Source organism: Theropithecus gelada, chromosome 13 (genome assembly GCF_003255815.1).
Source record: "Theropithecus gelada isolate Dixy chromosome 13, Tgel_1.0, whole genome shotgun sequence".
Classification (NCBI taxonomy): domain Eukaryota; kingdom Metazoa; phylum Chordata; class Mammalia; order Primates; family Cercopithecidae; genus Theropithecus; species Theropithecus gelada.
Window position 1 is genome coordinate 75260136 of NC_037681.1, and position 15329 is coordinate 75275464.

A 15329-nucleotide genomic window follows, 5' to 3' on the forward strand; every position below is an offset into this window, starting at 1 on the left:
AAATAATTGAATGAGTCCAATATTTTACTGAACATATTTTTAGGGAGAGCAGGAGCCTGCGTGTGCACCAGTGTGCTGTTTGTTTTCCCTGCAGCCCCTGCAGCCCTCAGCTGTCCCTGCCCAGCCAGCAGGCCCTGGCCAGCAGTGTCTCAGAGCTTGTACGTGAAAAAAGGTTGCTAACTGAAAGCAGAACTCCTTCCGTTTGGAAGCCCTTGGAGTCAGTAGTAGGCTGGGAATGGCTCTCGCGCTGTAAAAAAGTAGTATTCGAGGACTGTGTGTTTCTTATTTTAACTCTTCTCAGTGCTGCAAATGTGGTTCCTGTGAGGAGGAAGGAAGGAAGCCGCTCAGCCCTAGAATGTTTTCATTGGGAAGAGGGGGGAGGATATATTTCATTCATTGGTTTATTTGTCTTGTGAAATAGTTGACAGTAATGACACTTTTCTGGAAAACAAGAGGCAGAACAGGACGTGATTTTAAACATTTGCTGGGCTGTGCCGCATTCCTCTGGCAGTTAGCTCAGAGGAAGCTCTCTTCGCTCTGGGGAACGGCTCTGTGTCTCTTCGGTTCATTCCTCTTGAACTCTTCGGCAGTCAAATTTGCTTTTTTCAAAACTTAAGCTGGGGGCGCTTGCAAGTAGTGAATAGAGAAGTTGGGATGGGGGGGGGCGTTCATTATCTAGGTCTGTGTGAGGCCTCTGGGTTTTCGGGTCGGAGAATTCACTGCGTGCTCCTCCTCTTCCCCTGGCCCGGACTCCCTGCTTCATTGTGTCATCCCGCCTAGGGGGAAAGCACCCACCCGGATCGTCAGCCGAAAACCAGCACCACTCCCCCGCCAGCCCACGCCTGGTAGTCTCAGAAAAAATGCAAAACTAGGAGAAAATAGAAGAAGGTATGAGGGAGGAGCGCACCCCTAGGCCCACCCATAACAAAAGGCTGTTATTCTGAAAAGGCTGAGGAAGGTTGTAAAACTGCTCGCGGGAGAAGGGTGGAGCCTACACACAGGAAATCTTAACTGTCCTCTCTGGACCACGTAAAGTTTAAATTTAAAAAAATCGCCATGTGCCCCTGATATTTTATCTCATACGCTTTTTCTCAAGGAAATCCCTTTGAAAGGGGTAAACTTCGTGTTTTGTGTGGTAGCTTTAAAATTAATTTTTTTTAGTGTGACCCTTGTCTCCTAATTTAGCTCCAGTAACTTTCTTATTTTTAAATATTGTGGTTTAGGAGTTGCACAAGTTTAGTGTTGGTATTTCTGTAACAGAAAACCACCCATGCTGAGGAATTGAGAAAGGGTGAATTAACTTTCAAGTATGGTGGACCTCAGGAGAATTACACATTTGTCAGCATCCTTCAGAACAAATGGACCGATTGCATTTTAAACAACCCTAGGAGAATTTTGATAAAACACACACGCACACACACACACACAAAACCTTTCTTTAATTCCCATTCCTGGTTTTGTATTTTGTTTGGTATTTGTAGTTCAGATTATCACATATTTTTGATAACATATAATTTCTATCCGCTGATTTAATTTTGTACATTCCTGCAAGGGTGCCTTTTTTACTCTTCTCGGTATAATCTTTCCTAGCACATAATCTCTAAATATTGGCAAAATGCTCCTCTGAAACTGTATTGGGTTTTTTGTTTTTGTTTTAAGAGACAGTGTCTCCCTCTGTTGCCCAGGCTAGAGTGCAGTGGCAGAATCACGACTCACCGCAGCCTTGAAGTCCTGGCTCAAGCTGTCCTCCCGCCTCAGCCTCCCAAGTAGCTGGGACTATACCATTTCTGGCTAATTTTTAAATTTTTTGTAGAGACAGAGTCTCATCATGTTGCTCAGGCTGGGTTGAACTCCTGGCCTCAAATGATCCTCCCGCCTTCACTTCCCAAATTGTTGGGATTACAGGTGTGAGCTACCTTGCCAGTCCTGTATTGAGTTTTCAATGCCTCTGATATGAATTTATTTATGTATTGTCTGTGCCTGATAGTGCTATGATTTTTCTGGAGTTGTTTCTGCATTTTGGCTGGTTTCAAGTTACTTTCCACACTGGGTCCTAAAAATTTCAGGAGGTGTACCACAGAATGAGATTTGGAGTTCTAGCTAAGGAGAATATGATATTAAAATGAGTCTGGTCTATTTAGGTAAAATAGTTTGTAGAGATTTATAGTTTATAAATTTATAGAGATATAAATGTATAGTTTAAAATAAATATATAGTTATATATTTATATGTAAATATAAATAGTTACATATAGTTTAAAATAAAAAGGATGGTCATAAATTTATAGTTTATAGAGATTTATAGTTTGTAGAGATTTATGGGTCAGTAAATAAGTGTGTTAAAAAAAAAAAAAACCTCATTGAGATACGAGAGCGATGGCTTTATCACACGAAGGCTCCTGGCATAAGAAGACAAGCCCTTCAGCCTCTCATGGCTTTAGCATTCACCACCAACACACACACACCCCCCCTTCCTCTTTCTCTTTTTCAGATTTTCACCTGCAAAATTAAGTTATCACATTCCTCAGAATCAGTTCATGTATTGTATGAAGTTGTATTTTTTTCTCTATTAAAGAGGAATGTTGAAATACAACAAAACCCAACCTCCCATATTTAGAGAACTGTGTAATAACAGAGGTGCAGGTTCATGATAACCATCTCTCCACTTGACATCAGGCAGCTTAACTCCTCATGAGAGAACACTCATCATGCAACTTTCCCCCTCAGAAACAGTTGCTTGTGCCCATTGTGTAAATGAAATTCTAGACTCTAGCTTGGCCTTCAAAGATTCTCCCTAAAATGACTCCACTCCACTTCTTACTCTAACATATTCCAATCAAACCTAGTAGGCAGGCCTACAGCTCTTTATAAAACCCATCCCTGGGTTTCACGCTTATCTTCTACGTTTTGCCTCAAATGCCCTACTCTTCCATTTCATCAATAGAAATGCTTACCTTATTTTTTTTATTTTTATTTTTATTTTTTTGTAGACACAGGGTTTCACCATGTTGCCCAAACTGGTCTTGAACTCATGAGCTAAAGTGATTGGTCTGCCCCGGCCTCCCAAAATGCTGGGATCACAGGTGTGAGCCACTGCACCTGGCCTAGAAATGCTTACTTTTTTTTTTTTTTTTTTTGAGACGGAGTCTCGCTCTTTCGCCCAGGCTGGAGTGCAGTGGCACGATCTCGGCTCAGTGCAAGCTCTGCCTCCCAGGTTCACACCATTCTCCTGCCTCAGCCTCCCAAGTAGCTGGAACCACAGGCACCCGCCACCATGCCCGGCTAATTTTTTGTATTTGTAGTAGAGACGGGGTTTCACCGTGTTAGCTAGGATGGTCTCGATCTTCTGACCTCGTGATCTGCCCGTCTTGGCCTCCCAAAGCGCTGGGATTACAGGCATGAGCCACCGCGCCCGGCCGAAATGCTTACCATTTTTGAAGACTATACCTGCATTCCAATCATTCCATAAAGTTTCTTCTTTCTTGTTACGGTTAGTGGGGAAAAAAGATTTTGTTGAGTGCTTACCATGTACCAGTAAGAGCTTTCTATATGATATTTTGTCTGGTCTTTATAACATACCTGTGAAGTTTTAGAGGTGAGAAGATAGAGGCAAATAACTTGTCCAAGGTCATAGACATTGTTGAGTTTAGGCTGCACACTGTTGTTCTGTAACTTTCTCCTTTCAGACTTCTAGATGTTCATATTCATATATATTTTTTTCTTTTAAATGAAAGAGTGACAATATGAAATGTCCACCCTAACCTGGTTCCCTCTCCTGCCTACCTGCCCCCTGGAGGACTGATTCTGTTGGCTCTGGCTGTGAGGTTGTAATGAAGACAAGATCTAGTTTAAAAAGCATCAAAATGAACTTTTTCTGCCTGCTTTGCAGCCAGACCCTGACATTCAGCATCTAATCTTTCTGGAGAAGGTGCTTTCTCTTAACTATTCTGGCTCAATGCGTTTGCACCAGGAGAGGTATGAAGGGCTCTGTCTTCCTTGGGACATAGAGATTCAAGAATTTCAGGCCGCGAAATGCATTACTGCCAAGTTTATTACATATTGAGAGTTGTCTTGTTGAATTTCTTAATTTTTTAAATTTCTTAACTCTTAGAAAAAGTAAAGTGCTGATTTTGTACCTCTGAATCATGAAGAAAATTTATTCTTAAGTTTTTAGTAAATCCAGTTTGTTATGCTACCTAAATGTTTGTCTTACTTTCTTAAACCGAGAGAAAGAAGATTCCTGGATTTACAACCATTTGTCATGAAGAAAATTTGCTTTTAAGTTCTTAAATTCAAAGTAATATCCTTCGAGTATTTCCCATTGTGACACTGAAAAGAATTAGTGACATATGGTTATTTGTGGGGAGGGGGAATAAGAGGAGACCGGATTTATATAAGAACATTTTGGGGTCTGATGAAAGCATAAAAGATTGGCTTTTTGGTCTGGATACCTGCCAATACTGTAGTTTTTATAAACCCGGACAACTTGGTTGGATGTCCTCCCCCAAAAGAAATAAAAATTCCTTTTACCAGTTTACCAGACTGTCAGCTCAAAATTTAAGTTTCCTATAGTTTTGTGAATTACAATCCCTTTTGAATGGTGTAGTAATAATTGTTAATGACTATAGCACTTAACTTTGTTATAGATCATCTTGCTTAATTAAATGAGATTATTCACAGTACATAGTATGGAATCTAGTACTTAGTAAATTCTAAATAAATGTGTTTACTTGTAATAATAATCCTGCGAGGGTAGATATTCTTTTTTTTTGTTTTTTTTTTTTTGTTTTTGAGATGGATTCTCACTCTGTTGCCCAGACTGGAGTGCAGTGGCGTGATCTCGACTCACTGCAACCTCCGCCTCCCGGGTTCAAGCGATTCTCCTGCCTCAGCCTCCTGAGTAGCTGGGATTACAGGCGCCTGCTACCACGCCCAGCTAATTTTTGTATTTTTAGTAGAGATGGGGTTTTGCTATATTGGCCAGGCTGGTCTCGAACTCCTGACCTTGTGATCTACCCGCCTTGGACTCCCAAAGTGCTGGGATTATAGGCGTGAGCCACCACGCCCGGCAAGAGTAGCTTTATCTACTTTTGTAGATAAAGAAATAGATCATTGGATTATTATCCATCTGCATGAGGCTAGCTTTCCAGAATTCAGGTTTTCTGACTCCAAATTTGATGCTCTTACCATAGTACCACAAAGTGTGGGTTAGTGTGGATGATGGCACCCAGATGACATGAATACATACTGCTGGCATGGAACATTAATGTGTTAAGGGAGCTGCGCAGATTTCTGGACATGGGCTGCTCTCAGTTTTTGTTGCATTAGGAATATTGACAGTCAAGGGAATACCAATTTTTCTTAAATCTTTTAAGAACATTAAAAGTATTATTGGAGGCTAGTTATATAGAAAAGGAGGGTGATAGATAACTCCTTTTGAGGAAAAGATAGCACTTTTCTTAGGAGAGTGAGCCTAAAATCTCCCTGGCTGCTGAGAAAGCTTTCTGGATGATGGTTCCATGTCATCACCTCTCCTCACTCCTCATTCTTGGAAAAAGGGATCTGTGCACAGCCTCACTGCTGCTTCCTCTGCTTTAGTCTCTTTTCATGGCTTCCTAAAGTGTCCCCATGCAGTTGTCCCAGTCTTCCCACAGCTGGGCCCTGAGAAAAGTGCTCCATGCAAAAATGTCTGGGATTCATCTTTGCTGGGATTTGACTCTAGTCCCAGCTCCAGCTCCTGCCACACCTCTACCCACAGAAGTGGTTCCTTAAACCTGCCCTGCGTTTTCGCACCCTTGACACCCTACCCTGTTGGTTTCTTCTGCTGGGAATCATTTCATGTGTCAGGATCATTCTTTGGAGGTTCAGTTTAGATGCCACTTATTCTAGGCATTCCAGGAGGGAGGGGAGGTCAGCATCCCTGCTTGGACTCCCTTTTAAGATTTGAAGTTTCAGCGCTTGATCATTCACCTGTGATTTTCCAATACTGCCTTTTGTTACAGTTCCTGTCTGTCTTTTTGTTTTCCGTATATTTCATGAAGTCTGGGAGCCTAAAGACCAAAGTCTGAATAGTCTGTCGTACACATAGAAGCCACTAAATATTTGCTAAAGAGCAAAATTAATGAAGTCAGTGTTATAGACTCCCTTGTTGCTGTGGTTCCCAAATTAAGATTCTCAAAATGAAGTCCCCATATCAGCTTCAGCATCATCTGGGAATTTGCTGGAAATTTAAAACCTCAAATCTCCACTTCTCCCCTACTGAATAAGAAATTCTGGGGTGAGGCCTACAGATAAATATTTCCGGCTACTCTGCCAGGTGGTTCTGGTGCATACTAAAATTTGAGAAATATTCCCTTATTGGATCATTTGTACAATCTTTGCAAAATTTTGTGGGGGTTGGAGGAGCAGACTCCTTAAGTTGCTCCCAAACAGGAGCAGGTATTATACCTGATTTCTTATAGAAGAATGAAGAATTGGGGGAAAATATGTTTTTCAGAACAAAATTGTGTAACAGTGGGAAAAACATGAGCTAGTCAGGAATGGACTCTGTGCTGCTTAAATTACAGAAGCCATTGAACATCTGTCTCAGTCACCTCTTCTACCTCAGATGACCCTCACATGGGGTCAGTTATTTTCCTCAGTTCTCCCACAGAGTTGGCTCAACAGCCACTATAGAAAGAGATGTAAGTTTAGAAAAAACAGCGATAAACATAATAGTGTGTGTAGGCTCTAAGGATAGTTCAGTAAGGCATCAAGTTTAGTTTTACTTATATTCTTAATAAATAATCTGTTGAATTTAACCTTAAAAAACAAAAATCCCAGCAACTTGGCATCTGTAAGGAGAGGGGGGCAGATCGATATCTAGGCTGCTTTCCTTATTTGAATAACTGCCAGGTCTACTTCAAAAGACTGTGTTGACCTTGGCCTCCCAAAGTGCTGGGATTACAGGCATAAGCACCTGGCTCCTGTAAGCACTTTTTCCAAATTTTTAATATTCTTTGCTGCATTGACCTAAAAGTTTGACAGGCCAAGCATGGTGGCTCATGCCTATAATCCCAGCCTTTGGGAGGCTGAGGCAGGTGGAACAACTGAGGTCAGGAGTTCGAGACCAGCCTAGCCAACATGGTGAAACCGCGTCTCTACTAAAAATACAAAAATTAGCTGGGCATGGTGGTACACGCCTGTAGTCCCAGCTACTCGGGAGCCTGAGGCAGGAGAATTGCTTGAACCTGGGAGGCAGAGGTTGCAGTGAGCCAAGATTGCGCCAGTGAACCCCAGCCTGGGCGTCAGAGCGAGACTCCGTCTCAAAAAAAAAAAAAACAAAAAAAGTTTGATGGTTGTTAAATCATTTTGTTGTTGCAGAGAACCTGCCATTTAAAATGGCAATTATTGGCACTAACTTAGACTACTTTAAAAGCAGTAAGGATCCTAGGAAATAAAATACTAAAATAAAACTTTAAAAAATACAGGACTTGCTTTTTTGTGTATTCTACTTATTAACAAATATTTATTGATTACCTGCTTTTCAGTGAGCAGCTGTCATCTGGTTAAAAAGTATGTGGGTGTGTTTCAGCTGTGCTGGAAATGCTGGCTAAGCCAACTGATTAATAGAAGCAAGTGGAGAAATAAACTTGATCTAGGTAAGAGGTGAGGAACTGAGGTAGGGGAATCCATGCAGGTTCAGGATTACTGGAGCTTAAAGTACAGCATAAGAATGGGGTGGTAGGAAGGATTCTAGAAGGATAATAAAGGATGCAAGGCCCTGTTAGGTTAAGGAATTTGGACAAGACAGTGGGAAGCTACTGGAGGATTTTTATTTATTTTTATTTTTTGGAGACAGGGTCTCTGTCATACAGGCTGGAGTGCAGTGGCACAATCTTGGCTCACTGCAACCCTCCACCTCTTGGGGTCAAGCCATCCTTCCACCTCAGCCTCCCAAGTAGCTGGGACTACAGGCATGAGCCACCATGCCCAGCTATACTGGAGGATTTTAAATAGGAGAGGATTTTTAATTTAATTATTTTTATTTGTATATATTCATGGATTGCAAGTGCAATTTGCTACATTCATGTATTGCATTGTGGTGAAGTCAAGGCCTTGAGTGTATCCATTACTGGAGCAATGTACATGATACCCACCAGGCAGCCTCTCATCCACTTTATAAACATAAATATATATTTTTATGTTTTTATATATATATTCATATTTATATATACATTTCTTAACTCTGGTCACTGAGGCATGCTTTATTCTGTATATATATGTATATATGTATAGAAAGGCTAGTCTGGCTCTTGGTATGATTGTTTTGGAGGGTGCTGGTCAAGGAAGGAGACAGAATACCAGTGTTCTATTTGCTGGAGTGAGAAACTTAGAAATGACATAACCTCCTTTAGTTTTGAAAGTGAAATAGGGGACTTAGAACCTTGTTACTCAGTATAGATAGATGACTTGGGGTTTGTTGGAAATGTAGGATCTCAGGCCGACCTCCCCACAGACCTACTAAGTCAGAATCTCATTTTTTAAAAATCCCCAAGTGCTTTGTATGCCTGTTCAAGTTTAAGAAGCACTGCTGGCAGTGCCTGGTGGCTCACAGCTTAATCCCAGCACTTTGGGAGGCTGAGGCATGCGGATCACCTGAGGTCAGGAGTTTGAAACCAGCCTGGCCAAGATGGTGAAACCCCGTCTCTACTAAAAATGCAAAAATTAGCCGGCTGTGGTAGCGCGTCTGTAATCCCAGCTACTCTGGAGGCTGAGGCACGAGAATCACTTCAACCTGGGAGGCAGAAGTTGCAGTGAGCCGAGATTGCGCCACTGTATTCCAGCCTGGGCAACAGAGTGAGACTCTGTCTCAAAAAAAAAAAAAAGCATTGCCTTGAAAGTAATAGTGTCTACCTGCCTTTTAGCTCCTATGAACAGACAAGGAAATAGTTTCATTAAATGGAGGAGGTTTTGTTTTTTGGGCTTTTTTTTTTTTTTAATAAACTGGATTATTTTAACTAAATATAAAAATAATCTTAAGTGTAATAGTTAATTAAAGGAAGTTTAGTATTGCTCTAAGAGATTACAGGGCTTTAAAACATAGTTGACTAATTCTGAACTTTAGAAGTCTTTATAGAATTTGGCTGGGATTTTCCTATTTGCTAATCCTGCAGTTCTAGAACTTTGTGAGGTTAAAAAAACAGTTTCTTTTCATATTTACCCGTTGATATTAATGGAGAATTACAAAAAATACCCTGGGCCAGTTTCTCTAAATTATTCCAGAATTTCAGCATATGTCCTGGGAAGTAGAGATTTATGAGTCCATACCTGCTTTACGACTTAAACCTTTTAAATACTTTAAAACTATGTTTTCAGAAACAAAGCAAAAATACTCTCCTTCAGCCACACTTCATCTTAGTAGAATGATCCTATATTAAATGAATGTTCCTGTTCTTGCAGTTGGTTAGACTTCAGTCTAGTTTCATGCACATCAAACTTATCTAGTGGTGCCTTCAGGTTTTAGCGCTAATAGGGGATTTGAAGTATGTGAAGTATCTGTTACATGGTAAGTGCTCATTTCCTCCGAGTTTGCAGGTGAAACTTTAAAATTACTGGTTATTGATTGGGTAGGGGAGAAAAAGCACCTGCTGAAACTTGTTGGCCGGAAGTTTTTGCCCCTGAGAAGAAGAAAGGAACAGGGTGGGGGAGATAAGGGACTTCAGTTCTTGGCTGGCAACACTCCAGAACCATCCTGATGGAAGGGATGTGGCCAGTTGAAAGCGGCAGTACTGAAGAGGGTACTGGGGGATGTTCTTTCAAAGACAGCGTTGAAGGTTATTAATGGACTAAGTTGAATTTCTAGCTCTTCCTTCCTATTACTCTAGATACTTTTTATATATTTATTATGTCACAGCAGTATTGACACCCTGAAAAGAAATAAAAGTGAAAGAATAGTTCACGTAAGATCCCACAAGTCCTACAAATTTTAGCTTTCAGTAGTTAATATATATAAGCACATACATATACACACATGCGCAGTTTAATACTATTATGTAGATCAGTTTTGTCTTGGCTTTTTATTTTTTACTTAACATCATCTTAAGCTTTTCATATGTGGTTATTTCTGTGCCTCTTACCAAATATTGGCAATTCACTTTCCAAATCAGACAATTACTTACCAATCTGAGAGCCTGCTTCTCATCTATGGGATGAAGGTCATACAAATTCTGTGTAATGAGATTGTTGTAACAATTAGGTGAGATTCTCTGTGAAAACTGTGTTTGGCACAGTCCCTGGTACCTAATAAGGGCTCGTAGGATTATTACAGATCCTAGTTAAATGGCAAAGCAGGGCCTAGCAGAGTGAGCCTTAAGAACTTGAGTGCCTCAACTCCCACCCCCACCCCCACCCCCAAATCTGTTCTGGGTGTGGTTTCCTTTAGCATGTTAGAAGAGTGTTTAGTTTGCCTGAAAATGCACCCAACTGAAACCATCTCATCCCCTTCCCCCGCTCCCCGGCCGCTTTAGAAAAATCACAAGATTCAGTCACTTGGGCCCGTTGACTTTTGATGTAGTTTGAAGGTCACAATGGTGGTTCCTCTCCCAAGTTCATAAAAGCCTGTGGAGCAGCTACTGCTGCAGCCAGAGAGCATCCAGCACTTGGTCAGAGAGCTGCTTTTGTCAGAGAGCACTCCTGTAGCCAGACTCATATTAACTGCCCCCATGGGTGTGTTGAATGCCTCTACTGTGTTTGCTGTTGAAAGGCCCTTCTTAGCCTTTCTGTCTCCCCCAACCCCATTTTCAAGAGGCACAAGACCTTTAAGTAGCAAATCCAGTAATCACAGTAGCATGGAGACACAGGCTGGCCTATATTTGGTTTCACAAAGGCCTTGTGAAAGATCTGGCCTTAAAGTCCCTTTTTAATGCTGAAATTATGCAAGTGGAAAGTTAATTTGAGGATCACTGAGGCACGCTTTATTCATGAAGAATGTGAGCAAAACGTAAATAAAAAGTCTGCAGGCTCTGTTCTACTCTGGTGGCAAGGAAATTACATAGGCTGTATCTTTTTTGGCTGAATCCCCCTCCCTCCACCAAGAGTGCAACTGTGATAGAATTTTGGAGTGAGAGCTATTGTTTTAAGCACCGAGTGGTTGCAGGTGTGTTTGTGCATGTTGCCTGAAATCCTTTACAAACCATAGACTTGATTTTGGTGGAATTGACGTGCCAATGGTGGTTACAACTAAGATTGTAGAAGACCAAACATTCTGTTGGAATGTGACCTTAGTATTTTGAATTATGTTTATTAAGTAACAGAAATTTCGAAGGTCTATTTTATTTTTATCTTTATTTTTTGAAGGTCTCTTGAAGTTTACAGTGTCTTTGAAAGTCTATGTAGTCTGTTGAACTCTTAAATCCCAGTGAGTTCCTATAGATGCTAGCTTGAGGGTATAGTATTTGAGATGTGAATACAGTCTAGTGCAAAGTGTGTTTCTGGTGCTTGAAAATGGTGCCCTGATTTCTATTGAGAGAGACATTTATTCCTATAAAGGTTTAAACGACTTGCTGTAAAATTCAGTCTTGCAATGACAGAGAGATTACACGCTATCTGCAAACAACTGCCAACCAGATGAAATCCCGGCTGTGCGAAGTCTGCGGTGAAGAATGGTGGGGGTGGCCAGGAGAGCAGTGGAAGGGAAGTGGCTCAGAACCTTGTAGTGGTGGTTTGGCGTGCCTGTCAAGGGCTGTCAGACGTTTTCTCTCTCATTTCAGAAACAAGGGTGGTGGGAAGCACATGGGCTGTGGATTTGCATAAACCAACAGTCAAATCCTAGCTCTACCAGTGACTTCACTGAGCCTAGTTTTCTTCATGGGAAAAGAATAGCCCTTGGGGTAGTTGTGAAGCCTAATTAGGTATGTTATAATTGTATTAAGAGGATGACCAGTCATTGTTTGCCAGGGAGTTCTCTGGTTTTAGCGCTGAACATTCCACATCCAGGGAATCTTCCTCAGTCCCAGGCACACTGGGTGGTGGGTCACCCCAGTTATATATGAAGATACCTATTACTGTTCCCTAATTGTGTGTATATACACACACACACACACACAAAAATACAACAAATACATATATAAAGGGCTTCTGGAAACTGGCTGCCTATTACTGTGTACCTGATACTCAGTGGGTGTTTGTGAACTCCCGGGAGGACAGAGTGTGTGTGTGTGTGTGTGTGTGTGTATCTCTGTATTCCTTCCTAGGGATGGCATACAAATAAATGTTTCGTGAATCAAAGGATGAATGAGTAGGTAAAGTAATGTAAGCAGTAATGCATATGTTTTAAAGTGACTTAGCTGGTTTTCCTTCCAGGGGCCTCTTCTTCCCTGAGAAAAGAGCCACTTAATAAATGATGTGTTGAATGAAAGAATACATCATGAAAATAATTTTGTCCATGATGTGGCTAAACTAAAACTTCAGGAAGGGCTTAGGCTGGGCCTATCTACTGTTTTTGATAAAATGAAATTTAATATGACCCTAGTGACAGCCTCCCCTCACCCCCTTAAAGCTCGAATTTAGGGAACTCTCGTGGTTGGACTCTCACATACTCCCTAGGACTCTGCTGGGTGCTGGGGAATTTACTAAACTTTGGTGAGGAGGAGAGGAGAGGGAAGCCCACGGTACTTAGAGAGACAGAAACAGTTCCCTAGAAATTAGACATCAGATTGTCTTTTTCCCCCCCCTTTCTTTTGAATGAGATGGAGCAAGAATATTTGGACCAGGAGAAAGTTTTAAGGTACATTTACACTAATGTAATCAGGTTACATAGTAAAAAATGTACCCTGGGAAATTGAAATCTATCCATTCTTTTAGGCGTGGCAGCTTATTCACATTTTTATGCTATATGACCATAAAACGAACACAGCTTTTCTAACCGCGAGTGTCTTTGCTTACAGAGATAACAGTGTGACTAATGCTTTGCTAGAAGCCAGGCAGTTAAATCACACTCTGAGCAAATAGAGGCTGGGCTTCAGAAACTTAGATAACACATGAATGTGCAAACTTGGTCTTTTAAACTGAAGACTATCTGAAAGAAAACTGCTTTTGGCCCATGAACTATTTTCCCAGCCCTTTGTGCCTCCCAATCCCTGCCCCCCTTTAAAAAAATATTTGTTTTTCCTCTGCACATATACATATATGATTTCAATTTTGAGATGGGATGTTATTTTTTTCGCTTGAAACACAAGGAAGCAATTTTTTAAAGTCATACTCGTTCAGCAGTGGGCTTGCCTATAGCCAGTTTGACTAGGAGTTTTTGGCCATAGAACCATACAATGCAGTCTTTATCAGGATAGTAAATTCAGATGGGTTTTTGGAAAGGGAGAGGGCTGGAGTTGAGGGAAGGGCACTAGAGCAGTGTGACCCATGGGCCCAGGAGCAGTGTGAATGGGAAAGGGCTCTGGAAGCTGACTGCCTTTGTTTTTGCCGCAGTGTGCTGGGAATCAGAGGGGAAGGCAGGCCCAGACCCCAGCAGATACTCATCTCAGCCATTGTTGTCATTAAATGATTCTGAAATGACCTTTCTTACCTCAATTTCCTGTGAGCTCATAGTTGTCTGCAGACGTGAATTATGTCATTGATCTTTGCTCCCTCTTTGCTTATAAGGGGTAGGTGTTCTCCTCCATGTTTCTGGAAAAGGAAAGCGATGCACAGGTCTCTTAGTAAAGTGGTCCCCAGCATTTTTGGAACCAGGGACTGGTTTTGTAGAAGACAGTTTTTCCACAGACAGGGTGGAGGAAATGGGGGGTGGTTTCGTGATGAAACTCTTCCACCTCAGATCATCAGGCATTAGATTCTCATTAAGGAGTGGGAACCTAGATCCTTAGCATGCACAGTTCACGACAGGGTTTGGCTCCTATGAGAATGCCGCTGCTGATCTGACAGGAGGCAGAGCTCAAGCGTAATGCTCCCCATCTACCACTCACCTCCTGCTGTGCAGCCGGTTCCTAAAAGGCCACTGACCAGGCTCAATACCGGTCTGCTACCGGTCTGCGACCTGGGGGCTGGGGACCCCTGACTTAGTGATTCAGCAGTTGATTTGGGATCCTCTTTTGTTCCTCCTTCCTCAGTGGGAATTCAGTGTTGTAACTCATTTACTAAGGTTGTCTACGTTAGAAACAGAACTCCTATTGGACTACCAGGAGACATGGTCATTAGAATAATTATGATTCTTAGTATGACTCAACCCCTTTTTAATACTCAGTCTTATGGAGGGCCTCTCCTGCAGCTCTTTGCTCAGGGTCTAGGGCCACAGGGGTGTAATTTCTATCTCTGCCCTCAAGAAGCTCACAAACAAATCAAGAGACAGGAAAACAGATCCTATTTTTCTAATAGGATTTGAATGGGTGTATTTATGGGGGGATGCTTTGTATACCTGCAAAACAGAGAACACCTGCCCTCACTACTCCTCTGGGGTTGCTGGGATAATCCGTTACAATAATGTGCATGAACCCCCTATGGAAAACAGAAACTCATAATCAAATCTAAGAAATTTTTGTGAGGGAACACAAACGTTGGGGTTGTCTTTGTTCTCAGGTCCCCTTAACTGGTCTAATGAAGGAAGCAGACACCTTTCCAGTAACAATAGCCAACATTTATTGGACACTTATGTACCAGACTGTGCTATTTATGACATATATTATCTAATTTCACAATCAGAAGAATGCTAGAGATAGGGTCAGGCATTATCTCTGTTTACAGATGAGGAAAGCAAGGCTTGGAGAGAATACCATACAGTTATTAGTGTGGGGGAGCCGGCCTTTGCACCTGGCTGTTGACCACGCCCCAGCATTAAACTATTACCTCACACTGCTTCTCTGAGATAGTTATCTTCTTGGGAGCATTTAGGTGTGGCAGGATCTGGAGGGAGCAGTTGGACCCAAGTCTCCTAGCAGCAGCCTACACGTTTCTTGAGTCTGTTTTGAAGCAACTTCCTCAGCCCTAGCTGCGCAGAAAGCATCCTCCTCTCAGAGTGATGATTTTTATCATGTGGTTTCCTTCCTCCTGCCTTTGGAGGTCAGGTCTTCTCACCCAGGGTCAGAAAGCCCATCAGCTGCTGATAAGCTGCAGCACTTGAGTCACAGGATGCAGGCCTGTGTTTAGAATGGGTCATGCTCGTGTTGGGCACGTGGGGAATCAGTGATCCTGTGGGAGCTCGATCAGTTTGGTTTGGAATTGCAGATTACACCCTTCCACCACTTGGCTCATGTGTCTACTGATGCCTGTGATGTAGTTAAACCACTAACTTCTTTCTCCTGCATCAAACATGACTTTTTGAAAAAGTTTGTGGGGCTTTCCAGC

The 15329-nt window shown here is 41.9% G+C and overlaps 1 protein-coding gene across 3 annotated transcripts in view; it reads left to right on the top strand.

Moving 5' to 3' along the window:
* Positions 1-15329, top strand: part of SPTBN1 (spectrin beta, non-erythrocytic 1) — a 211549-nt gene that overhangs the window by 101368 nt on the left and 94852 nt on the right. The gene's annotated exons all lie outside the window — the stretch shown is intronic.